At 40.0% G+C, this 26,041-nt stretch overlaps 1 protein-coding gene across 4 annotated transcripts in view; it reads left to right on the forward strand.

Annotated features, from left to right (window-relative positions):
- Window positions 1-26,041, forward strand: part of MACROD2 (mono-ADP ribosylhydrolase 2) — an 893,215-nt gene that overhangs the window by 684,849 nt on the left and 182,325 nt on the right. The window lies entirely within an intron of this gene.

The raw sequence follows: 26,041 nt of genomic DNA on the forward strand, positions 1-26,041 counted from the left end.
GGCCCGCAGGTGCTGGCACCTCGTTGCACCTACCTGGGCTTCCCTCAGTCATCTGTGTGACTGTAACTTTGTGGAAGATGAAATGACTTAAAGCTACGCTCGGGCGACAGATGTAACATAGAAATATGCGCTTCTCTTCAGGATCACAGAGCTAATGTAGTGCTATGAGAAGTTTAGGATCGGGAATGAAATTTTGTCTTAAAAATATCCTTGTAATCGTGTTCTTTGCGACAAAAGCTTGTATGAAGCTGCTAATCTTGTTCAATGGAGATCAGTGACAAAATTTTGAAAATCTTTCTGAGCATTTGTGCAAATTTAAAATAGTTCAAACTTTTAGTAAACACGTAACACATTAATAGAAGATTTACGATAAACATTTTGCTTTTCTCTTTGGGAGAGATTACAGACTTTTTTTGATGTGGGTGTCTGAAGTTGGACATCTATAGGAACAGCCTAGTCTTCAGAGGGGGTAAGCACCTACGTTTCCCACTGAGTATTAAAGGATTGCTGGAAGTCCCAGTGAGAGGCACTAAGATTTTTAAGAAGCTCTTACTGAAGTGTGCTCGGTAAAATGATTGTAAGACAGCTAGTACGGCGCTTGTGTTACAAATGGCTGGATCTCTAGGATGAGCAGCCGGACTTGCGTTTCTCTATTCAGTGACTACGTAAGCATCTAGCGGTGCCTTGGGGCATATACAATTCTCAAGCCTGTATAAATCCCACCGTTCTTTAAGCATTGCACATGCAAAATGAACCTTAGGGTAGTTCTTCCCTTAAGATCCCAAACCATTGAGGATTCATGAAATGGTGAATGCCCCTCGTTATTGCCAAGCTTGTTTTTAGTGACTCTGATTTATCTAAATATTTTTAGTATGTCTGTATGTGTTACAGTAACAGGATCTGAATTTCCAGCTAGCAACAAGAAACCCCAAATTGTCATGGTGTGCAGGGACTTAATTTTAAGCCACAACCACTTGGTACAAGCTAATGTTCTAAGGTACAGTAAAAGAATGTGGCTAAGAAACCCCACAGAAAATAAGTGTTTTGATATAGCACTCTCATCCAGCTGTGAGAACAAATAATACATCTTCTACTTGGCAAAGCTGGCAATTGAAAAACATACTTGAGAATGAGGATTTATAGCAAGATGACAATTTAATGACTTTATGGTTTCAGGAGGTTTTCCCCTATTCCTGATTATTGTCAGAAGTACTATAGTAAACAGAAATTGTTTGCCTAATAATTGCTTACACATATTTTATAAACTTCTTCAATAACTTTCTCATTTTCTAAACCCAGCATCGCTTTACACCAAACGTCTACATCTTAAAATAAACTGTCAAGACTGGTTGTTTCTTACACTAGTACAAAAATGAACAATGTAAGTAGGAAGACATTCTTCAAGTAACACATTCAATTGGACAACTGAAATGCATAGTGCTGCTTGCCTATTTCAGAATATTTTAAACATGGGTTTTAAATGAGTTAAACTAATAGATATGAAAAACCGTGAGAAAGCGTTTATATGGTAGGAATTTGCAGAAGCAGACTTTTAATGCGGTCATTGAGTTTCAGTGTTTCTTGTATGTTGGATATGTTTTTGGAGAAAGAAAAGATCGGGCAAAAATACCGGTAGCATCCTTTACAAGACTGTTACCATCCTGTCATAATCCATTTCTTCGGGTATTGGTGTGTGTAGTGGTCACCAATGGATGAGGGGCCCAACTAAAAAAAGCAGTGCACTTGTCAAGTTGCCAAAAAGTTTGAGACATCATCCTATAGACTATAGCAGTTTTCTACCGCTTCCCTTGTGTACGATCAATAACACTTAGCCTAGCATTTGCCAAATGCCAGTGACCCCATCATCCGAATGAAATAAGCTTTGCTCTTAGTTTGTGTGGATTGTGATAACGTAAGCCAGACTGCAGCCAGATGTTATGAGACCATCGGCTTGGGTGCTCGGGTAAAGGCCTATATGAGTGTCTCATATAGGATTAAATGTCAGGCTAGATTGTATATTACACATCTATAACTTGGCATAGGTTTTGTCCACTACAGGGCTTGGAAGGGCTTAGTATGTGCTCCATAACAGAGAGAAATCAAATTCTATGGTCCCTTTAGGAGCCTCAAGGAAAGAGTTAGACAGTTCCAATCTCCAGCTTTCCCTCAACATTGTCAAGAACAGACAAAAGGCTGCTGATGCTCAGCTAGTCTCCAGGTGAGTTACAAGCCCTTCTGCTTGTCTCCTTTCCACCTGGTCACCTCTTTTCCTGGATCTTGAGTATCAGAAGGAGAATAACAACCCACCCTGTGACAGTCCAAAATCTGTGTTCCTTTCCTGACCAAACAAATGCCCCTGTTTGCAAAACCATCATGGTCCACAGCCACGTGCATAGTGAAATGTGTCCATGACTTAAAGTGGGCTAACAGTTCTGTTCGTTCCAATCTGGCAGTTTCAGGATTGGGACTGCATCTTTTTGAGTCTCATCAATCGCAAAATTTAAATTCATAGTGAAAATTATAATGAAAATAAAAGAAAATGTAGTTATTTTAAAAGTTTCCAGCAATAGTGGAAAGTGTAGCTAGCGATGCTCTGATCAAAAGCCAAATTTAAAAGTGAATGCAAGTAAGAAGCTATGAAAATTGAGGACAATTCTCATGTTTATCCTAGATAGCTACAGCAATTACTGTGTCGCATTTAATACTGGCAGAGGAGGCCTGTACCACTTTCAGCGAAATAAAAGAAACCACAACAATGGGTAACTACTGATGCAGCACACTCATGGAAAAATTACATTTTGAAAGGTATAACAAAAGCTTTATAGACTAGAGGCTTTATTTAATAGTAAAAGTTATTGCTTATTCTTTGGAAAGTCCCCTCCAAGTGAGGTATAGTATTTTTAGCCTTTGACTTTGAAATGCATGCTCTGTGTCACCACACCACCTGACTAAAAATTATCATAAATACCATTTCTTCCACATACTTACATGCATTTAGTTCAGTGACCCTCAGCCTGAGAGTTTAGAATAGGAATTATATGTGGACCTGCCTCTCCGTATTAAAGGATTACCTGACACTGAGCCTCTCTGAGACTGTCTATATGGACGCTTGCATTAGATGAGTGTCTGATGGAGTTCCGAATCATTACTGCTGATGTGGATGGAAATCATCAATGAGTTTCTGAAGAAATAAGGAAAAGACAAGATAAATTGCTGGCTGTGTAAATAACAATTGGAACTAGAAATTTAGACCATAATTTTATGCCTATAAATACTAGATCTATGCATTAATACATCAAATAGAAGTACAGATTTTATCTGATCTGATGTAGATGTATGATCAAATTACCTGAAGCATGTGAATATGGAGTTTATGATAGCTTAAATTATTAGGAATGAGGGTGAAAACACAGATAATCCCTAATACGGCTTAATGCCTTCTGAGGGACTGTTAATCCATCAAAACAATTTTTGGCTTGTGTGATCTTGTAGATTGAATTTATTTCAGTCAGTCTTTGCATCATGGAATTGGAGACTTTCTTAACTTAATGCCGGGTAACCAAAACTGGGTCTTTCTGTATTATTTACCCCACAGCTCTTGGGGGTCTGTCTTCCCAAACTCATTGTCAGATGGGCTCTGTTGCAGGGTTGTCTATCTTGGGACAAGGTCTGTACACCATATTTAGTTGAACGTGACCCCCACACATTTGGTAGAATTGCGCCATATAACTGAAAATTATTAAATTAAGCAAATGTGGGCTTCTAGTGCTATAGTAATGGAGGTACCAAAATTTCTAGGTTTATTAGGCGTGTAAAGGACCTCAATGAAATTGTCCCATTTGAATGTCAGTATTCAGTCAGTACCAGAAGTGCTTTAAGTCTTTTTTCACGTGTCTGGTGAAGGAGCAAAGAAGTTCCTGAAAAGCTGGGAAAAGAAGTCTGCTTAGTGTACTATGGAAGTATATGTGCTAAAGGTAAATTACTGGAAATCCTACAGGGAGGAACGAGGAGAGGAGACTAGGTATGTAAAAACATCTAAAGTTTCAGAAGGACTAATGGTGCCTGATGAAAGCATAAGGTAAGTTTTACAAGGTAATGTGAGTAATCTGCGGATCTGTAAGCACTACGTTGTTGTTTGCAGCTTAGGGGAGTCTTTATAACTTCTAAAATATGGAATTGGCTGCTAGCTTGCGGAAAATGGAAGTAAAATTTGTTACCCTTGTTAATGTTGTTATTAAATATCCTTGGCTTTTTGCCTATTGCTTATTAAACCACACTAAATGGAGCTTAGAGTTATATAGTCATACTTGAATATCCTTTCTCTAATGCATACATTTAATGCTCAGATTTTGCTTCTTGGTGAGCTGTATGTCATGTTCATTCGTCTCTGCGTGACAGCGTTAAAGTAACATGAATATTTATCAGCTTGATAGAAAGTATATTAGAAATCAGTGTCGTTATATTAATTAACTTTAAAAAAATTAATCAGTACTTAGTCTCATGATAATTTTATGTGAAGTCAAACTCTTGTATCTCTTAAAATGCTCTGCTTAATATATCCATGCTTATTGAAATTGCCTATTGTTCTGCATCATACTTCGGCCAAGGAGTCTTCCAAGTCCTACAAGCCACCATTCAATTATTCTTTTACATTACTTATTAATAATATGCAAACTTTATATTTTAATTTTCATTGGCAAATATCAAACCATTATTACAAAGGACATCATACGTGCATATATATGTATATATCTCATTATATCCATCTCCGTGCATACAGGAGTAAACCACCAGACTGAGCTGTTTAAGATGCCCACTTAAATGTAAGAAGGAAGAGGCTGATATTGGCAGTGGGGGCCCAAGCACCGTGCTCAGCCATTTCTTTGGTCCCTTTAGCGGGGGCAGGCGTAGCAGCGAAGGGCCATGATGAGAGGGCACAACCCATCTCAGGTCTGCAGATCTCTGCAGAATCTCCTTTGGCGTCAACTCTTTTTCTTTACAAAAACCTCAACCGAAAGCCAAATAATTTTGCTATTTTTTTCTTCAAGGGCACGTGTATTTTAATGTATCTATTATCTTTGATTTCACATTGAGAGCCGCTGGTTCTAGATAAACAGAAGTACATGAAACACAAATATACAGATAATCAGAATGCAATCGCGGACACAGTGTGTTGCAGAGTCCACAGCAAACATTTGCTGACATGACTTAGAAGTTGTCCAGGATGGCATGTGTTGAGTAGGATGGAGAAAACCTGTTCATTTCTAAAAATAGCCCTACCTGGTTTTTTTTCTTTCTCTCTTTTTTTTTTTTTTTTTGACAGAGTGGATTATGGTTCTGTTCTGAACAAGGCACAAGCCATTTTATTCTTTATCTGATAATTGTTCTGTATGGTTTTCATGATTAATGCTAACCTGCAGTCTTTCTGTACTGCGTGAGATAGCATCACCTTTGGATTTTGAGTTCCACTGAATGCTTGAGTTCCTGCTTTCTAATCAGTGGGAGAGAAAGAAGGACTGTTTGAAAACAACCCAGACGTTTTTCACAATATGGAAATAATTGCAAGCAGCTAATCTCATTGGCAATCCAATATTTGCTACTAAAATGCAATAAAAACCCAAAAAACCAAAGATTCAGAGTAAGAGTTACACCTTAGTCCTTATCTTACTCTGTGGTTTGGGGGATTATTTAGAATTTAGCTTGTGTGTTTGTTTAAGATAGACTTTCATATCGCTGCGTGAGGCTATAAACCAGGTTTCCATTATGCTATGCTGTTTATACCCAAGACTGTACAAAACTTTTCTTGGCCTTTAACCTAGATGACAGTGCCGGGGATTCATTACATGGCTGCCTAAGCACTTTCTTTTTATATCAAAATGATTTATACGTTCTCTTCTTTTCCCATTTCCTCTTTGGAGAACGCCAGAAAAAGGAAGGCCAGAGCAACAGTCGCTGTGATTGATACTGTGTTTTTGAAGACAGATGGGAATTATTTAATGCGAGGGGACTTTCCAATTAGCTCTCTATCCTACCCGTGTATAGAATTATCAGTTAATTTGGTATGCTGAGTTAGCTCAGCAGCTCCTGTCAAAGGCAGCCTTAGCAGCACCAAGAGCTGAGAAGCTGATATCAAATACTTTTCAGCTGATTATCATAGCACCTAAGCCGGAATGGTTTTCCAGATACTTATTCAGGAGTGACCCTTAATATTTAAGATGTTTTACATCAGTATAGGGCCACTAACCTTGAGGAGATTTCTCCCAGGTCAAGCCGTTAGAAGTGACCTTCTTTTAGTATCTGATTTTCCATTCCTGATGAGGGGCAGCAACACTAAATGTGATTGGTCTACCCCAAAACTTAACAAAGAAAGTTGAAACGCACAAAAGCAAAGGTTTTAATAACTGGTAGGTAGTCAAAGTCTCTCCAGTCACTGGGCTTCTGAAATGCGGCACTCCAACACCCAAAGCAGAGCATGCCAAATCCTAAGATACTTCAGACAGTTGTGCTCTTTGGTGTTATTCCCAGAAATAGCTGCTCCTGAAATCGCCATTTTAACAAATCTGTTAGGTGATGAGTCTGAGGCTAGAAAATAATTGCCCTCCTTTTTAAGAAGAGGAATAAATCAGTGGACACTGAAAATCTGTAACAGCTTTTAAGCCAAACAGAAGCCTGTGGAGGCAATAGTGAACACTGCCTCACTGTGAACAAAACACACGAGGTTTTTTCTGTGATGATAACCCAATAGTTCGCATAGTTTCCTTCTCTCCAGCTCTACCTGATAACACTAAGTCATTTGCCAAGAGCATGCGATTTTAAGAATCCGGCAACTTGTAAATGTGGAAATATGTAGAGCCTTGAAAGACCCCGAGTACTAGTACATGGCTTTACATGCTTTACTGGGAGATTGTATATTATTATACTGGGTTTGGAGCATTCCTCTCAGCTAAAATACTTAGCTCATACTGCATTATCATTATTATCTCCCATTCAGGTTTACAGCGGCAGAGATAATGGTTTGAGTAAAATATTTTCCTAGAAATACCCTTTTCTGTAGAAGCGTATTTAACAACAATGCTTTTGCTTACATGTAACGTACATTTCTGCAAGTATCCAGAAGAATGTGACACTTGAGAAATGAAACTACTGTTCACTAGGAACAATGTAATTCCATGTAAGAGCTATTTCTAGTATTTGTGATAAATAATAGTGATTACTCTGGTTCACTGCTGCATAGCCATTCTGGATAGAGACGTTTGCCTTTTGTGTGAACAGAGAAATATGAACACCGCTGATGAATTATCTCTTTATTTGCCCTAGGCAATGTGTCATTTATGTGTAGGTATAGATTGTGAGAATTAATTACATTTTCTTACTGTCTACTAATCAAAGTAAAGACTGACAGGTAATGTGCAAAGGAATTATTTTCTTTGTATTTTCTACATTAGATTCACTGCTATCCTTAGCTTTATTAGAGTTGTCTTAAGCAAAAAATAATAATAAATCATTAAGTTCTCATCAGTGAGTAGGTTTTTGGGAAAGATCTCACGTTTGTTTAATGGAAAGGGAGAATGCGAGAGCCTAGAAATCCTAGTGAAATAAATTCCTTAAAAAAAGAATGCTTCTGCAATTCTAATGAATGAGCTTATCAAGTGTCACCTACACTTGCGTAGGTACTCAAGATTAATTATTTTTAGCCAATCTTTTTTTTCCTTGCAAATATTCATTTTTCTTTTGTTCAGTTAATCACGTAACAAGTACCTGCCTATTGTTATCTCCATGTTAACTTGAATGTTGCACTGTAATTGAACTCTTTCTTTAACCTTATCACATGAAGAACTTAAGTGAATTGAAAATTTCTTGTATCGTCATAATCCATTACTTATCTTTCATCGCTTAGGAGGTAAAATACACCCATTGAACTCAACTCACCTAGAAGATTTATAAAATACTAGTACTCTGAAAATTGCTAATTCAGTCTATTTAGATTCCCACTTATTATGCAGACATACTCATTTCACATTCAACTCATCCTTAGCGTCCAGCCATTTTTATGCCACTCCATCTACGCTGTTGCTAAGAATCTAATTCACAGGCTTCTTGCAGCAGGGACCGTGGGCTGACTCCCGCTCTGTCGACACCAATGGGAATTGTGTCATTGGCTCCTGTAGGTCAGGATTTACTGCGTAACCTTTACTATTTTTGTTGTCTTGACAAATCGCATCCTATGTTGTAGAACCCCTGATTACCAGTGTAATCTCAATAACACTATACCAATATGTAGACGTGTATACGCTTCTGCTGTAGGTGTGAGGTCATAACTTATATCTACCATGTTGATATGAGGACACCTGCCCCATGTTAGTAAATGCAGTCTCTGATCTATTTGTGTATTTGGGTATGGCAGCAATTGCTAAAATGCTTTTTTTCTTCTGCTACTTATCATAAACCGACTTTGTGTGTTGAGGGTTCCTGACATTCATCCTGCTATTCATTGTGTCTTATACCTGGATTTTACTTTCATGCATTTGGAGATAGCTTGCCTTTACAATAATTAAAAAAAATTACGAAGAGAAAAACATGGGGGGGTGGGGGGGGTTGTGCTTTCATTTGTATTAGTTCATATCTGGAGTCCAGGGGGTGCTACGTTGTGGCTGAGATGGAATATGAGCCCCTGGATACTGTACATTTAGGCAGCCGATTAACAGTTGTTCTTAAAGCCATAGCTAATGCCGTCAGTTTTTCAGAACACCTCCTCCCCTTCCACAGCACTGCAGTGTATTTACTCCTACAAATCCCTCCTGTTTCTTCAGCTCCCAGTGCTCAAGGCCAGTGCCTGGTAAAGTAGTCTGAGTGGTCTGCAAAATACAATTTTTAAACCCATGCAGCCAGATTATTTTTCTCTGGTTTTTATTTTATTTATCAGAACTCTCCACATCCTACTTTGAGGTAGTGGAGAAAGTCAAACAGTAAGGTCAGGGCCCTTTTTTTCCATCATACGTCTGTCTCCAGCCACCTAGTCAGGATCTGGCTGCAGAATTGCCCTCTAGAGCTTTAATTTAATCTGATACCATAGGTTTACGGAGAGTTGTGCCTGTCTTCCCTGAGCTGCAGGGGGAAAAAGAAGTAACAGCTGAGCTGCGCCCTTGGAGCTGCAGAGCTGCACGTGCCTTTCTGAGGGTTCCTGGGCAATTACAGGTGCGATGCCAGGTATTACATTCTGACTTAAAGAGAATCAGGGAATTGATTTCAGTAGCTAAAAGTTTCTAAAAGTACCCTAGGACTTTTCATAGAGCACTACAGGTGAACTCTTAGGGTTGCTGTGTTGTAAGTTATTTCATTCTGGCTATTTAAATGGGTTATATCTGTCTTAGGCTGTGAACAGCCAGAACATCTGTGGCACGTTTGAATTGCTTTCCTGGATCAGGGTCTTGCTTGCAGGGTGATGTCACTGCTGGTTTTGTTTTCAATCCAAAAGAGTGTGTTTCAGTGTTGGAAATGTAGTCGTCCTCCTTATACGTTTTAACAAATCCTTTTTCTGGCATGTCTTTTTGTTACGCCAATGATCCATTATAATCCTGTTCCCGTCCAATCATGTGCAGCTTCTCTCTGCTTGCACCGTCTCTTCTATTTGCAAGTTTGCACTTGCCTAATGTCACTGGCAATCGCAAGCAGACTCACGCGGCCGCGGCACTCATACACCTCCCGAATCCACACGTTCCCAGTGGTGCTCATCTCCAAAACGGTCGTGATTGGATGCTGGGACGTATCCTAGGAGACGCTCTCGGCCTCCCAAAGCCTTGCAGTTTACATTATTAATGGCTGGGTTGTGGTTTGGGATGTTCATACCAACAGAGATCATGCAGGTCCCAATTATTTTTGCACTTGTCTCACCAATTCCCATTTACCACTCTAAGTCAGAAATTTTCTAAAGAGAAATAAAAGCACAGGAGCGGTTTTATGTTCTTCGACAGATATTTGAAGGTGGAAAAGATTTAACAAAGCTTTATATCGGCAAGCACTAAATGGAAATCAATTAATTAGAACCAATGCTTTAGAAAGGGATATTTTCAGTGCCTCATCACGTTATATCAGGCAGCCTATGATTTTAAATTGTAGGCTGAAATCATGTAATTCTAAATTTTGTTTAAATCTAACCTAATATAAATGAAATGTTGTCAAATTGAAGAGAGATGATTCTCTTCCCCCCCCTCCTTTTTCCTTTCTCCTCCTTCCCCTCCTCCTGTTTTTTCAGGGAATGGATTGTGTGGCTTCTTTTTTTAAATGTCTGTTTCTTTTAGTGAGTCTGCTGCTGCCTTTGTTTTGTGTATTATGGCATCCTACAGGAAATGTATAATTGATTGTCAAAATAGCAGCGGACAATAAATTGTTTAGAGTCAGTTTATTCCCTTTGAAATAGTTTTTGTGTCTACCCCTTGTTTCACAGGATCTCCTCTTTGCTTTATTCCTGATGTTCGTTATGTCAGACAAATGCTCGTGTACTGAATAGAGATAATTAAAGATCAGGTCTGTCATGTCACGGCAGTATTTTTTATATTCACAGAAAGCATTCGTACTTGCTTTGTGAAAATACTGTGCCTGCTCCAAAGCTACTCAGACTGCTTCATGGTTTTATATTAGCTGCAAGTTTCCCTTTGGCTGTTCCAAACCATGGAAATTGAAATAAGTACTTCTGTTAATGTGACAAGCTGTGATAATACAAGATGAAAGTGCCTTGCATTGTGCTGTACACCACAGCCAATGTCTGTTCCTGCATTTCCTTGTAAAAAGCCCCCGCTCCATTACAGCTGGGCGCTTATAACCTCAGATTATAGCAGATTCATTTGTTTGCTGATCTGTACGTTTGGGCTAGTCAGGAACCACCGTCCAGCAATTCAAGTTGTACCATGTCACAAATAGGGACCTATTCCCTTGTTGGAAGTGCCTGGATATCTAGGTTTTTTAATGCAGTTCGCCTTTTCCATGCTGTTTGCCATTGTGTAAATAGGATGATAGGTATGTCCCGGATGTGTTTGAATAAAGTGTCCCCCAGCCTGGCGCTGGTGGATGGGTGAAGCGGGTCATCGCCTGCCTGCTGCTTGTGCAGGGAGAGGGAGAGGGTGCGTTTGCAGTGTGGAGGGTGCACTTGGCTCCAGCTTGGCTCCCGCAGGGTGCCTGCTGCCGACTCCGGCATTTGAGGGCAAAGAAACATGCCTGAGCTCAGCAGGAGCCCTTGCTCCTTGAAAAGGCCAAATACTGCTGCTGGGGAGCTCCGAGGTTCCTGACTCTGTTTCGTCTGCCGTTGCGGCTCAGTGGGTTCCCGTGGTGCCGATCGGCAGTGCGGGGAGCCCTGCTCCTTCATGTCAGTATGAGCCGGATAAAACAAAACCGGAGGGGATTGTAAGATGGTAGATTGCTGCGTACAAGCACATTTCCAGTGCTGTCTTCACCTCTAAAGAACACGGATGAAAGTGGCATCACACAGACCTTGTTAAAAAGAAAAAAAAAAAAAAAAAAACCAACAGAAAAAGGGTTCGGAATCTGACATACCCGTAGCTCAGTGTTGCAAAGCATTTTAGCATCTCTTGTGAAGTGCTAGCTGCTCTCAATTCTCACTTACTTTAATGGACATTCAAGGCACTTAGCACCTTGCAGGAGGCCTTCAGCGCTGTTTAGCATTGGTCCCTTCCTAGGTCTTCACGTATGAAATAACCAGCTCTGCAAAGCGGAACAAAAGTTTATTTTGACAACCCGCTGTGATGTATGGGTCCAATTACTGAGGTCTCCAGACTCATGTTGGTTCTGGAAATTTTTTTTTTTTTTGGATAGGAGAAGTATAATCTAAAACAAGGAATTCTCCTTTATGTTACATTCCCTCTAGGCAAAAAAGTAAATATAGAAAGGAAAGGAATTAATGGAGACGATAACTCATACTGGTTTAGTTTGTTCATATACGTTACATTACTCTGCCACGCTCTTGTCACTTTTTCTCATCATTCTTTCCCCACTCCCAGTTCTCCCTTCTCTTATCATATTTTTACATCAGCATAACTCTTTGGATTTCGTAGGATCCACTCCTGATTTAATCTAATGCCAACAACATGGACGTTGGAGATGTAATTTACACCATCAAATTGAACTGGGGCCAGGCACTTCTCTAAGAGCTGCACCTGCTTTCTCTAGGCTGTATTTAGTGGAATTTTTCCTTTCATGTTTAATTCATTTTCCTTCTGGGAAAATATTTAGTGAGCTAACAATTGAAGCTAGGGATTGGGGAAGTTAGTACAGCTTGAAGTTCTGTAATGCAGATAAAACATTTTCCAAACGTTTTGGATATCACAAAATGAGTTTTGAATTATGTGAATTTCTCCCCCTGCTCTTTCTCATTATTAAATCCATGTTCCTTTTCATTTCATTTCCATTAAAAGCATATATTTTTCTGCCCTGGGGAGGGAACAAAAAAAAAAAAAAAAACCACAAAAAAAAGCCCACCAAGAAAACCCCGATGAACAAGTGAGCTTGATAACTTATCCTTCTGTTCTGGAACAATGCTGGATCACTGGCCCTCCCCTCTTGCAGGACAGAAAGAAAATTTTGTCTTGGGAAGTAATCTGCCATTTGCAACATACAGCATAAAAAGTGCTTAACTGCATGCTCAGAGATCTATCAATGAACTTATAAAGAGTTAAAGAGGGCATTATTTGTGGCTTTGAGGATTGCCTGATGAGCACATGTGGTTATCTGATGTTAATGTAATTTCGTCAAGACGACTGTCTTTTTTTTTGTTTGTTTGTTTCTGTGGTTCTGCGTTAAAAACCAGCTCATGCTTATTTTCAGCAATATTGGAGCAGCTTCCTCCCTATTTTTGACACAGATCAGTAAAGACAGTTAGATGTCCTAAAGTACGTGGGATTAGGAACAAGCCATCTATACTTAGAAATGTTGTTTGTTCTCTCGCTACCTAGTTATTCATCCTTCCACTTTTCAAGAGCAGTTAATCCCTGGCAACAACAATATACTTTTTATTGGTCATGAAACAAGATTCTGTGAGTGTGTATTAAGAGCTCAGTCCTGAGAGATGGCAGCTGATAACAGGAGAAGTTTCATGGTCAGTGCGTGGGACAGTGACTGCAGCAGGCTGAGGTCCTTTCAGGCGCTCTCCCAGATTTGTTTGGGTTTCTAAAGCAGATAATCTCTGATTCACTGTTGTCTGTAAAAGGGGGAAATAGCATAGACTTACACAAACCAAAGGGGGTCAGAATCCTTTCATCTCTCAACAATGTTGTGTCGATTGTGCATTAGAAAACTGGGATGCATGGAGTTTCAAGGTTTTTTTTCTAAAAGACTCTGAGGCAATTTTTGACAGCCGTTTTTGTCTCTCTTATGGGAATGAATGGGAAGTTCTCTGCATCACGCGTAATGCAATGGGTCGATGGTTTGGGCTGCTAACAGTACGGCAAACCTCTTTGTTGATCCCATAACAGTAGCAAGAAGCTTCCAGACTTCTGTTGGTAGATCTAAGAAAACACATGAGCTAAGCGTGTCATTGCATTGCCTTAAGATGCCTGGTACAAGTGTCTAAAACTCCTAAAAAGTCTGGGGTCCGTAACAGAGGAAACGATGCTTTCAGAAATTCACCTTGCAATTTATTATCAAAATTATACTCCTATACGGCTGTAACTTTTGCAAGGTCTTGTGTCAAAAATGATAAATGCTCAAATTGCTGGTAGCAATCTATGTCTGCTTTTGTATTCCTGCTCAGCTAAACGTCCTCTTAGAGCATGTACTTCTTAGTGGGAAACATAAGAATTCAAAGGGTGAACTTAAAATTTCAGGACAATTTTTTGTTTTCTGGTGTAGAAGGAAACAGCTTGCGGTCCCTTTAAAGAGCTCATTGCGGTGAAGCCAAGAAAAAAGAAAAAAAAGAAAAACCAAAACAAAACAGAAACCCAGGAACAGATTGCTCAGCCTGTGGCTGGACTGGTACAAGCAATCTGTGCAAGATTTCTCCAGAGGAAAAATCTTGAGACTTGTGCTGCTGAGAAACACGGCACAGAGTGGCGAACTGAAAATTGTTGAAGAAGCAGAACCTATACTGGGCTTAAGACAAAAACAGATCCTGGAGAGTTCTGCTGTGCCTGCAATTCTTCCGTTCAGCCTGCATCCCTCTCTGCTAAAAAGGAATAGTCTGCTGGGCTGGAAGTGGAGTCTGCGAAACTTAGAACTGGGCCTGTTACAGGAACAACCTGGTCATATTTTTATTTAACTTTTAGTCTACCACAAAACTTCACAGCTGCTTGGCCTTTGGCTTACCCATATGTCCCACTTTCTCAATACTTAAGTTACAAAATAATTGCTTAGAGGTTGTATCTTGGAGTACCAAACCAGAGGAAGTACAGCAGCCTTGTGGCTTTATTGAAAATCACCTATTTATGAAAGCTACGTGGTTCCCTTGGTTCATCTTGCAGTGCGCAGGTGATTGCAGATGGAAATTTGGTGCAAAATCAATCCTATGATAGCTTTCTGGTTTCATGCATTAATGTTTACTTCTGTAACCGTAACACTGTCAGTAGCTCTGTGTTCGCCTGATGCCTTGCTCATAAGCAAGGTATTTCCTCTCCTCCAGGAGGTACACAGCTGGAATAAACATAGTGACTTCCGTAAATTGTGTCTCTGCTTGATATGGTTTTGATTGTCTGGAATTTGACACAAAATGGGAGAAAAGTGGCAACTAATGATAAAGGGCTAATGCTGCCGTTTGGCAGAGTAGCACCCCTTGTGCTTGCTGCCTGGGCTGGCAATGGCCAACTGCTGTCGAAGCTGCGAGTTGTTGGGAGAACCTGCCCGAGACAATCAACTCTGGGCTCTGCAGGGGTGTTGGCAGGATGGGATAGCCTGGATAAAGCAAAACCTGGATAAACGTGCCCATTGAACGCAGTCAGTACGTCCCACTTTAGAAATCGCTGGCAGCTGATTTCTGCAGGCATGAGGGCTGACTGAGCAGAAAGGCAGGAGCGTGGCTGAATGCCCGAGGCATGTGCTCTGTATTGTAAACACCACAATGCTGAACCATGGCTACCAGTGTGGGAGGAAGATGGGGGCTTGTTTCATCTTCAGCCTGGAAAACCCACTTGCTGATTATCAAGTGCGGTAGGTTAGAGCTTTTCGCTGTTGGTCGCGTCCTCCCCTCCTGTTGACGTTTGCCCAAAGCTGGCTTTTTGGAGCTTTTCCATGGGATGGCAGGAGAGGAGACATTCTCACAAAATGACTGGTAGGGTCATCTCTTTATAAGCAGTATGTGGGCAGAGCATGTTTTTGTTCAATAACATGCCATAACGTACGCCAGACAGGATTTGATGTTCTAGTCACATCTTGGATTAGGGCTTTTTTTTTTTTTTGGTTGGGTTTTTTTCTTTGGCGGTGTTGTTTTTTTTTCATCTCTAGTTTTTGCTTCTGACCTAAACAAGATATTCAGATCCTTTGGAGAACGAATGAAACAACACCCACTTCTCATGCCACTGAAAACGTATTCCTGATTTTGCCATTCAGTCTTCTGAAATGCCAAGCTGCGTACACGGCTTGTGAGCGTGCGCGAGGCGTATCACTTGTTGAAAGCCTTATCCTCAAGTGCTTTAAGACTGTCTGGATCGTTGTTGTTCACCCTCTTCTCAGACTGTTTGAAGAAAATATCACTTTTATTTCTAATTAAAATGCCTGCAGATTAAATAGTGGGAGCTTTTGAAAGACACCCATAGGGATCTGTGCCATTTGCAATAGATATTGTCAAAGGAAGTCAATGAGCAATGACAGCGATGTCATCTTGTATCTAATTGCCTGAAATACATCCCTCTCCCCTCACTTTCTTAGTGCATCTTTATGATTGAAGCACATAAGGCTTAATGCATTTAGGGAGTTTCTTTCAGGAAACCATTTCTCATAAGAATAAAGTACTACAGTTCCGTATAGTTAGAAAACTGCACCAGTGCTGTCACCCCAATTATTTTTTGAGGGAGAGAGAACAATGATTTTTAAACTGCTGTGGGTTTTTTTTGTCTGTTACTCAGAAACCTGTTTAAAGCACATATATGAGGGTGGGCTCTCTCTTACCCGAGCTTGAGGTTTACTGGTCATAAATCCTTGCCTCGGCTCCTGACAGTCATTAACACATTGCCCAAAATAATTCTTACTGTCTCCTTTGCTGGTTACTGCAACCGAAATTGCCGCCCCTCATCCTGTTCTGAGGGGCCACTGCTAACTTCTCTCTAGGGCCTCACATCCATGCTGTGTCTAACACTCAAAGGTTTTTAAGATAAACACTTTTTCTTTTTAGCTAGCCACAGAACTGACACTCTGGTCCAAACATCATCTCCCATTTGGTTTCCAGCTATCTTTATTTTTTCTCTGGCTCTCCCAAATTCAGTTGTGGCCTCTTCTTATCTGTTTGGGATGCTGCTTTAAAGGTCATATCCTTATCTCTTGCCTTGGCCATCTTACTCCTTTTTTTTGCACTGCCTATTTCTAGCACAACAGATGGACGTGTTCGCTTCTGCAGCCTTTTTTCTGTATGATCCCACACTGAGAAGTCAGCTCCTCAGCTGGGACAGCCCCTCTCTGTTATGTTCCGAGATAAGACTTTTTATGCGTCCTGCAAATTATTCCCCTCATTCTCCCTGAAAACATTTGTTTAAATTTGTTAAACCTTTGAAGTCCTTCCTTGAAATATCCTTTGGCAGAATACTTGCAAAATAGTTGACATCTCTCTGCATCCATCTGTTCTCTCTTAATTTATAATGAGGCTGTAAAATTCAGGACTAATTTTTTGTGTGTGTTCGCACAGTATTTCTTAAGTAAGCCTTGCCCGTGCTGATGACCCCTGGAGTACTGCAGCAGCTATTGTTGTCAGGCCCAGACAGGCTGTTGATAACTGAAGGGGTTTCTGCCTGTGCATTGTTATCATGGTCTTTGCCATTAGCATCCCCTTTATATAACCTATTTTTGAATGACACCAGGGGGATGTTCCCAGATGGTGAGAAGACTCTGTATCTCCTTATGTTTTGCTAAAGTATACTATACATAGCATCCCTGGCAATCCAGAAAATACACCTCGTAGGTAACCAGCTGCTCTTCATTCTAAAAACAACAGGCTGAGATTTGCTGCTGGAAGCGTAAAATCTCATCGTTATCTGTATGAGGCACAGTCTAGTCTATTTTCTGCAATTCATTGTAAGACCTTGGAAGGAAGAGAGGGGAAAAAAATGTGTTCTTGGTGGATATTCATCATTCAGTAAACAAAAAGAAAAAAAAATTAATCATTAGTTAGCAGCAACTGTGCCCTTTTTATAGTAAGCAGGCATTTGTCAGTTGCAGGTGACACCAAAATCAAGGTGTTTACAGAATGATGGTGATTCTCTCAGATTCAGAAAACCATATGGCATGAAAACTGCACATCGCTGTCTCTGAAATCTAAGTGACAACAGTGCCAGCCATTTGTACAGTATGACCAAAGGCCTTCTCCTTTTTCTAGCAGGAGTCACATCTGCATCTTTTTGTTAATTTCCAATAACAGCACACATTTGAGGGAGTTTTGCATGAACGGTAAAGCTCCTCTGAGGCATCCTGAGAATGTCAGAATTATTTGGTAAGTGTGGGACAAATGGGCTGGCATGCCCTGATTGTCCGATGCATGTCCCTCAGCAGTGCACAGCACACAGACAGTGGTCCTGGTCCTGTGCTGCTGCTGCAGCAGCAAAGAAACCGTCGTGAGTCTGAAGTGAACTGAAATTACAGTAGGTCTTATTTGTTAAGACCTACTGCAGCCAATTCAGTTCCTGTCGCAGTTATTATAAGAACAGAAAGCGACTCTTAAGCTGAAGTCTGAAATAAGAGATGTGGTTGTGTATCATCATTCATGCTGTTTATGCTTTATTATCCCATAGTGACATTTGCCAGAGGCGCGGTACAATGGCATTAGATTAGGGGTAAAGCAACTTCATCTACACAGAGTAAAGGCATTCCGAATTCTCTTTGCCCCCATCTTTCCTCTAGTCATGCATCCTTTATGTTTATCCATACGCCAGATTTGTCCACCTCCTTGCTGTCCTGTTTTTATTTCTCCCTCCATCGTCTTTCATGGTGGAGTGCAGCCTATTGCGTACAGGCTGGAAAACTCTTGGAAAGTATTTCTGGATTTCTAGTCTATGGGAGTCTTACCTCATTCAGTAATGAGCTGTCCCAATTAGGCAGGGAGCGTGTTATTAGCTAGGAAACCAACATGTATCCATCAGGATAAAAATAAGAACTCTTCTTCTATTGACTAAACTTAAAAAGCAAGGCTGAAGTCTGGTTCCTTTGAAAGCAGGACGTCTTTGTCCATCTTTATCCACCGATTTTAGCAGCATTCCCTAAATTGGCAGGATGGCTTCAGCTATAGTTACCCTTCTGCTCTGCTGTTTCTCATTATTAGATCTACATAGCTGTTGGGTGTGTATTATTTTCTAAGACTGAGCAGACTAATATCATCAGCCATAATTCTGTGGGTTTCTCCTGAAGCCATTACCATAATTAAGATAATGATATTTAAAGTGAATGTTTATTTCATACTACTTTGTATGGCAAAATATAATTAGATGTTTGGCTGCATATGTATATGGTTGAAAAGGATTTAGTATTTTGAAAGAGGCTGCAACTAAATCTGAATAAAGCAGTAGTTTAACTCTTAGAGTGACTCTGAAACTTGAAGCAAGTGTGCCGTCATCACACCATGAACTTTGCTAATACAGGGTGAAACGACTCTCTTAATTTGCCTCCGCTTGAGGAATTGTTTGTCCTGAGTGACAACTGCAACTTTAAATTTACAAAATTCCCAGAAGTCTTGTGTTAACTGTGCTGAGCTAATCTTGTAAATATTTATCTGCCTTACATTTGGAGCTAAATAAAGAACGTTTCCTTATCACGCTTTGCAGTGCAGTATGGGCTTTTCCCTGTACGAGCTTGTTTATGTTGCCCACGTAGACTCTTAAAACCTGAGACCCTGAGCACGGAAGCAGATTGCAAATGAACGAATTCAGTTGGCTATCTTGTGGCTCTAATCCTTCCTTTTGTATTTGAACTGGCAAGCTTTGTAAGTGTTGATATCTTACGGTCAAAGTTGCATGAAAAAGACGTTGCCTTCATGTTTTGTGCCGACATTTTAGGCCTCATTTGATGCCTTTTTTTTTTTTTTAGACAGGACTTCTATTTTTTTTTGAGTGTTAGCAAGGAGAAGATACAACCTGACAAGATGCAGTGCACCTTTTCTGTATCTCACCATAAAATTTCAAATTTAACCCATTGGCCTGATAGTTTTTGAGATACATTACTGTTGTTTTAGTGTGTCTTTTCTTCGATGTTGAGCAATTTGTAGTGGATATCATTTGGGCTGGCTTCTCTAAGTACTTGCTTTACGCCACATGAGTATTTGTTGTGAGTGTCTGTAATAAAGCGTGACGCGTGGTTAGCATGCCTAACGTGGCTACCCAAGAGTCTTCTCGCTAGCAGCACGTACACCAAGCATACTGGCGGTGTGATATCTTCTCTTTGTCCTGCCTGGGTGGGAGCAGTGGTGCCAATTCAACACCAGGTTCAGGCTGTCAAAGAAACGGGTCTCATCCCAGACCCCTTCAGCTCAACCGTGCTGTGGATTTGGCTCATTCTCCAGTTCAATCAATACGAATCACTGAAATTTTGACCGTGTTTGGTACAAATCATCATCCTCGCTGGTGGGGGTTAGCTGTGCTCTGAGAGTCTGCTGAAGCCTCAGGTGGGAGTTTGAATGGGTGGCTCTGCACACAGGATGGATTTGGGAAACGTTGTGGTGTACCACCTTCTTTCATTCCAGGTTCCTTCTAAGGCTCAAAACCATACAGATTTCTTTGGCAGAACTCTTGGGAGGAAAGTGCAAGAGCTTGTCTCACTGTATTTCACTGAGGTAACAGGGTGAAGTGGATAATTTTTTCTTCCTCAGAATTTTAGTCTCCTAATTACTGTAACCGCTAGCCCTTACTAATGGGACTAGTAAGATAACGAAGCCCTACTTTCTACAGTTCAAAGCTGTACAACGAAATATGTAATGCTTGGGATAGGGATGACAGGGATTTTTTTAATTTTTTTTTTTAACTACAGAAACAGTAATTACTTTATGTAAAAGACAACCTAAAATATTAACATGAGGGAAAAAAAGGACAAATGGTGTAAGTCGTGTCTGTATTTTGCTTTCTTCAAGCGCACAGGTTTTTAAAGTGGTCCTTTTGTGAAAAGACCACACAGAAGCAAAGGGAAGGATGGGTCATTTTCCATAATGCCTGTGGCTGGCATGCGAAAGTAGCTTGGAGAGGTACCCATACTTGTGACACTTGATTCACTGAGGTCAATTATTTCATTGAGTTAGATGCTCATAGATTACAGTCTCACTTCAGGTTGAAATGGATTCTGTAACCACAACTCCATTGATACATTCAGTTTTAACAAGGAAAGAATCGTCACAAATATTTAATAACTGTCCTAAGACTCAGTGTTTTTGTCATTACCTACTGTTTAGATTCCAAGATAATAGAGCATCTCTACGTGGGCACGTGTTAGTAGTTAATTTGGGAAAACCTGCAACAATTAAGAGTGAGGTGAGGAATATGTCAGGTCTGAGCGCCTCACCAACCACCTGTTGTGTGAAACGATCCCATTTCTAACTGGGATGAGCATCTCAGAGAATGACTGTTTGCTCATGTATACCCACAGTGTATAGAGGCGCAGGAGGTAGCAAAGAGGTCTGGCAAAGTCTGCTGGTATATTTTCGAAGCAGGTTGGTCATCTTAGGGACATTCTGTTCCGTTCTCAGCTTGGTTTAGTCTTAAATCTCTCTGCAGCTTTAATTTCTTCTTAGTTCAAGGCCTGTCCTTAAACTGAAATCTTATTCCCATTGAATTTTATAGCAAATTCTCTCGTTTCAGTGAAACTCGTTTTATTTCCTGTGTTTAGCGGTACTTCAAAGCATTTTGACAGATTTGGCAAACCACAGGGAAATTAAAAACAAAGGGAAACTATACCATCTTATATGATTTATTTAGGTAATGCACATACATACCTCCCACCTGATGATTATAAGATCAAAATGACTAATTAATTTAGGCTAATAAAAGGTACAATTAGGTATTTTTAAAAAAATTAGACCTATGGAGGTACTTACCTTAAAAAGATGTTTCCAGCCTTGCGTTTTACTGTATTTGAGGTTTTCCTGGGACTGAAGATGAAGTTCAATTGGAAAACTGAAAAGGAATATGAAAAGGACTGAACTGTTTTATGGTACGGAGACACATGTCAAATGTCAGTCTTTTTATAGGCGTGTGAGAGAGGTGGTTCTCCAGTGGTTGGGGAGAAAGCGGAAGGATGAGAATACTGCTATTAGTACCAAATGAAACGAGCGTCCTTTAGCTCTGCTGATGGAAAGACAAATGTTTTAGAGGTAAAGGGTAAAGAGTTCAGTTCTGGTGACTTCGTTAGTGAGTGCATTTGCATGTGAGCTTTGCCTTGGTTAGATATTTGTTAAAAATGAACCATCCAAAGGGAGTGAGGAAATACTGCAACCACAACCAACCAGGAAGGCTAGAAAAGTATTTTAAAAAATTAAGTCAAAAGTGCTTTAATGTTTAAAAAAACCTTTAAGCACTTTAATAGAATCAAGAGCATTTGTTGGTCTATTGTCTGGTACTTAAAATCATAAAGCATCAGAAATTGTATCCATTTGTTAAGCTGTTTGTTTTGAAAGTTACTGAAATCTGACATTAACTTTTACTGGCCCCTTTGCATTTGATGAGGAACGTGCAGGTCGCTTGAACTGGCTACATGTGTATTTAGGCTTCCTCTATAAAACGGATTGTCTTTGTAGTGTAAAGGAAAGACAGTTTCAGCTGTCTTACGCTGCTTGCTATATATACGTAGATATTTAAAACGTCATGCACTAGGATATATGTTTACTGTGAGATTCATTCTTGACTGCGGTAAGGGGCAGGTTTTAGAGGAAAAATGACTTTGAAGTATAAAGGCATGTTTAAGATTGAAACGACTCCTTTTGTGGAAAGAGCTGTCTAGGAACTTCAGTGCTGGTGGTGTTTTTGAAAATATGTAGAATTCAGTAGACCCTAATAGCAGCAAATTGTTTTTCGGTCCGCATCGTTTAGAGTTCTGTTACTCTCGTTTTCCTCCACTTTCCTCCTTTGATTTACTGGCTTTGTGTGTGAGATTCAGTACATTTGGGCAGATGCAAGCAGCTGGAAGTAATAGAGTTAGAGCACTTTGAAAGGCTGAATTTTCACAAGTGGTTTGGGGTTTAGATGCTGGGAGTCATTATCTGGTGCTTCAGAATAACATTTAGAGAACTTGCTCTCATGGCAGAGATTTGAAAGAGGTTATTCATGGGTTGTATTTCACTTCTAAAAAGTTGAATAAAATTACATTGCATTATATTTTTAAATGAAGAAATCTGATTGAGCCACGCAGACGCATTTTAGAATAATATATATTCTAATGGCACAAATCGCTACTTTTATTCCATGTATTCAAAAAAACATATGCTCCCAGAAGCTTTGGAGAGAACCTTTTTTCTTGCCAACTATATATAGTATAGTGAGTGTTTCCTTTAAACTCAAGCCAACATCCCATGTAAACATGATAAAGTTAGCTATGGCAGTTTTATGGGGGAGCAAGAATTTGTGGTCTTATATTGTGCATTTTTTTTGTTGCGGTGTTTCTTTCACGGCTCTCCTTTCTTGTCTCTGGAGGTTGGTTTCATTACTTGTCATACAAACAAGTTTCCCGTGTTTTATCCATGCCTCTCTGTGATTCTGTGTCCTCCACCTATTTTATTTTATGTTTGCTTTCAGTAGGGTTTTTCAATACTGACAAAATCTGGAGGGGCACCTATTTATAAGGCACACAGTGCATTATTTCCTCATATTGTGTCCTCTCTTCTTCTTTATGGCATGTCAGACAGAGCACTTTCTTCCTCCCTAACAAAATAGGGAATGGAGCCCCCATAAAGCAGAATAACAGGCCCAGATTGTTTCAGTGGATGTGTGTTTGTTGTAATTGCCGTTCCAGCTCCAGTGCACCAGTTCTCGCAACAAACCGCTCTGTAGACGTGGGCGATGGGTAGCACATCTGGGGTTATCCTTTCCTTAGCTGCTTTGCTGTTATTTCTGCCAGTGAAATACCGGGTAACTTTTCCCACATCTGTCTATCTCTGCTCATAAGGCAGGTTGTGGGAGAGTAGTGCCATACCAATTCTACGCGCTCTTTGGATACTGTTGTACACTGTCACTTTCAAACGGAAAACATAAATGTGTGTGACCTATAAAGGTACGTGAGAACGTGTACTGCATCCCTGCCTTCTGCAGAGCCCAGATAGCGCATTAGAATAATATATATTCTAATGGCAAAAATCGCTACTTTTATTCCATACCTTCATCCATCAAGCGGTTGTTTCCATACATCTTTAAAGGGCTTAATACTAAACTCTTGTAACTAAATTTTGGAATGAGATCATTAAAACAGTTTCAGCCCCTCCTCTCTCTGAACGAACCAGAAATGACAGTTGTGGCCTCCTTTAAAATAGGCATGTCTCAGTATAAATGAATATCAGCTTTTTAAGAATATGGTCATCCAAAGTAACATGTGCAGGGAGCTGGAAGCTAACAGGTCTTCTGTGCTGGATTTACAGAACAAATAACGAAATACCATTGTAGACAAAACTGAAAAGACTCTGGGCTAAGGCTGTAGGGGTTACGGTGAAGTTTGGAATTCTTCGAAAGAAAAGGTGAAATATCACAAGCTACATTTACTTCTAGTAAAAATATGCATGGTTTTGGTGGAGCTGTAGCTGTGTAGGTGTTTGTATTTCTAATTGTAGCGGCAGTGTGTGTTCAGAACCAGATTTTTCCTCTCTTGCTTAAAGAGGTAAGGTATCCAAGCAGGCTTTATTATCTAGTTCTGTTTTGAGCTTTTTTTTTTTTTTAAATGCACCAGGTTTTGAGTGTGTCTGAAAAGGTGATTTTAGAAAGATTATAACCTCTATGCTGCCTTTCTTTAAAGAGAAAACATAGTTACTCACACTCTGTTGTTCGGCTATCTACTGCACGGATGTGATTTAAAACCCACCTTTAACAGGAGTTGCATTTAAAAGATATCACTTCCATGTGGTTTCAAAATGATATCAAGATAAATCTTTTACTTCTCTATATAGACTGAGTACTCTCTGGGGTAATTTCTAGCAAAATTTGGTGATGATTTCTATGGTTGATATATTCTACCTAGGGAAATAAAAAATGTGAAGTAAAAGTTGGAATCAGCAGCTGAAATGGTCTCATTTCCTGCCAGACAATTTGCCTTTGGTTTGTATTGAAGTTGATGTCAATCTGGAAAAAAATAATGCTTTGGTTTTACATTGCAGTTCTTTAAAAATAATTACCCTTATCTTATATTCAGTTCAACTCTACTACTCCCAGCTTAAAAGAAATTGAGGTCATGAGGCCCATAAATAACCATCTGGTCAGTAACAATACAGAAGAGTGATAGTATTGGTATTTCCTACCAAATTTCAGGTGCCAGCTGTCACTTGAGGTTTGCCTACTCTACTTATACAAACAAATTCATCAGGAATGTTTTGATTTCCAGAACATTTTTATGTTTGCATTTAGAGTATGAAAGGAGAAAGCCATTCTTCTTTTTAAAGGGGAAAAATAAAACCGAATGAAATATCTGTTAAACTGTTTTCCACTCAATGCTTTTACTCCAGAATATATTTGTTAGTTTTGTTTTCTGCATCCCCAGTTTAAGTGCATTTACAAGTCACAAAAGGTCTAGCTGACAATGAAATACTCTGTGCCAGATGTCATTTCTCTTTGGTGCTTCCTATTACCATGTTGAAAGAAAAATAAAGCCCAAGTTGCTCAAGAAACAGATGTTTCTGCCCATACCCACGGTCCATTTACCAGTGTTACATCAGACATTTTTTTCTTCCAGGGACCAGTCAATCTGAATTTTCCATGATTCCAAATTCTTAGCATCAGCAAGCAAATGTTCCTAAAAAACAGAGCTTTTTACTTACAGACTGTGAAATTCTTCCCTGAAAGAATGAATGACTCCTTTCACTGTTCAGTTAACAGGCACTGTGTAGGTGACATTATTTGGATTAATGCAATGGTGCCCGGCAGATTGCAAAATCCTTCCCAGTTGTGGGGAAGCGCATGGGAACAGGTTCCGTTTGGGTCCTGGGGAAGCAGTGAAATGCTATTTAGTGGAAAGATCTGAGCGCAGATTGTGGCATGCAGTGTGTCCTGTAAAGAAGCAGTCAAGGTTTGGTGGCCTCAAGATGTGGTTACAGATGAGGGACGTTTCCACGGATGAGTCATCGCCACTTTGCCAGCACATTCAGCTGCTGCTGCTGCCAAGTCACCTTGCGGTCTCGGTGCAGAGTGGTTTTATGGTGAGAGTTGTTGGCCTTCGGAAACGCTTTCTCCCTGATAATGAAATGGCGTTCATGGGAGAGGTACCACTGTTTGTATGCCCAGTTCAGCCTCTCTTATCTGAGCATCCATTATCAACTGGTGATAAAGGCAATTAGCCGGATCTCAGGTAGACCTTTGTCTCGCCCCAGCGTAACTGCTTTTACCTTGCAATTGTAAGTTTATTTGTAAAGACTTCAGTGCGGGATTATGCTCAAATGGGTAAAGTCGAAGTTCAACATTCTGCATTGTTTATACGAGTCTTATTTTTATATATATAAAAGAGCAAAGAGCATATATAAAAAGGTTATTACGTTAAAAAGGTCCTATTTGAAGGCACTCTGACAAAGCAGTTGTCGATTTGTGCTGAAGGCTGACCCCACACCCAGCTAGGTATTGATAACTACCTGGTCAGTACAGGTTAAAAGGCCAAAGTTGCCACAAAGGATAGTAATTGCGTTGTTCACTGCAGTGGCGTTGGGTACAGAAGCTGTGTGCTCTAGGCCAGGCTAGAC

The sequence above is a fragment of the Chroicocephalus ridibundus genome, chromosome 3 (assembly GCF_963924245.1).
Source record: "Chroicocephalus ridibundus chromosome 3, bChrRid1.1, whole genome shotgun sequence".
In the NCBI taxonomy this organism is placed as follows: Eukaryota; Metazoa; Chordata; class Aves; order Charadriiformes; family Laridae; genus Chroicocephalus; species Chroicocephalus ridibundus.